The sequence below is a fragment of the Acyrthosiphon pisum genome, unplaced genomic scaffold (genome assembly GCF_005508785.2).
Source record: "Acyrthosiphon pisum isolate AL4f unplaced genomic scaffold, pea_aphid_22Mar2018_4r6ur Scaffold_20493;HRSCAF=21190, whole genome shotgun sequence".
Lineage (NCBI taxonomy): Eukaryota > Metazoa > Arthropoda > Insecta > Hemiptera > Aphididae > Acyrthosiphon > Acyrthosiphon pisum.
The window spans coordinates 18,836-20,934 of NW_021769858.1; positions in this window are offsets into that span (position 1 = coordinate 18,836).

The following is a 2,099-nucleotide window of genomic DNA, read 5'->3' on the forward strand; positions in this document are numbered from 1 at the left end:
CCCCTAAATGTCGGCTACTGTAAGTACAAGTCGGCAGTTTTTAGAAATCAAAAAATCCAACTTTTTATTGATTCTGAGCAAAAGACGAATGTATTAATTTTACAATTGGTGTTTTTTTTTTGTCTGTCATCACCTTTTAGGACAGTAAAAAATAAAAATGCTTAGATCTTCTTCAACATTCTTTTCTGATAAGAAAGTGAATCTAGTTGGTAGGTATTTTGAGGGTCAAAAGTAAAAAATTCCAAATAGTTTTTAAAAGCGCTGTAAAAACAAAAAAAAAATTAGGAAAAAACGGGAATTTTTACGCCAAATCGATTTTTAACAAAATCGATTTTGGTTTTTGTGTAATTACTTGTAACTCTAAAACAAATGAACGTAGATACATGACATTTCCCCTAGTTGTTTACTTGTTTAATGTTTGTATTAGCATTTTTTACACGAGACGTTTTCAAAAAAATTTGTTTACGGACATTTTCAGTACCTATTTTTAGTTTTATTTTTCTATGAATGTCAATCAAATGTTATTTGTTGGGTAAAATAGCTTGAAAATTGAATACAAGGATCCTAATATATTGTTTCAAAGACAGATGAAAAATACTAAAAATCCACTGTAGCAATTTTTTATATAAGCTTCATTGTTCAAATATTGACAAAATACGTAAAATTCACTAAAATGTTTGAGTTAGAAATTCAGACAATTTCAAATTTCATTTTTGTTTTATTTTTTTTTTCTATAAATATCAATAAAGTTTTATTTGTTTGGCAAAAAATCGTGAAAATATAATACAAGGCTCCTTATATATTTTTACAATAGCAGTTGAAAAGTATTAAAAATGCATATAGGCACAATTTTTTTTATAAGCATTTAAACAATGGATATTGACAACATTTATCAAATTTTAAATTTTAAAAATGATTTTGTACTTAAAAATTTATAAATTGTTCAACATTTATAGCTAAGGACTGAAAATATAAAATGTAAAACTTAACCTATTTTAATCATGTCCTTAAAATTGCTGTACATTTACTAAGAAAGTATGCATTTATGTTCTTAAAATATCATTATTTACCTATGCATATAAAATAAAAACCCTAAAATTTGATAAATAAAAATAGAATTTTTTTGATTCCGTAGAATATGAATCAAATTTTTTCTAGGTCAGCATTAAAATAAATAAATATAAAAAAAAATACGCAATTTTATAACTATTTAATCCCTATAATTATTATTATTATAGGAAAATTGCATTATTATAACATTAATATTTTTTTTTCTTCAATAACTATAAAAAAACTCGAGCATTTTTAAAGAAAAAATTTTAAGTTTCTTCTAAAGTTTAAATTTTTACGAAATTATGTAAAATAACGATTTAGCCTTAAACTATTTTAGATAGTGGTTATTTTTCAAAAAGTATAACTCATAGATATTTGAAACATTCACCAGTTGTTAAGGTTGATATTTACTTTGCATAATGAAATTTTCAACATACTTCACTTGTTTTTAATATATTTAAAAATAATCTACTATATAAATTCACATATGAGATAAATATAAAAATTATTTTTAAAAATTCAATGGGAGGTAAATATATCCTAGTATATTTTAAAAAGATCGTTTATTGTATGCTAGGAAATTTTTACACCCCTGTCGAACAATTTTACCGGGAGGTAACTATATCCTAGGATATTTTTACCCCCCTGTCGAACAATTTTACCGGGAGGTAACTATATCCTAGTATATTTATACCCCCCTATCGAACAATTTTACCGGGAGGTAACTATATCCTAGTATATTTATACCCCCCTATCGAACATTTTTACCGGGAGGTAACTATATCCTAGGATATTTTTACCCCCCTGTCGAACAATTTTACCGGGAGGTAACTATATCCTAGTATATTTATACCCCCCTATCGAACATTTTTACTGGGAGGTAACTATATCCTAGTATATTTTTACCCCCCTATCGAACATTTTTACTGGGAGGTAACTATATCCTAGGATATTTATACCCCCCTGTCGAACAATTTTACCGGGAGGTAACTATATCCTAGTATATTTTTACCCCCCTGTCGAACATTTTTACTGGGAGGTAACTA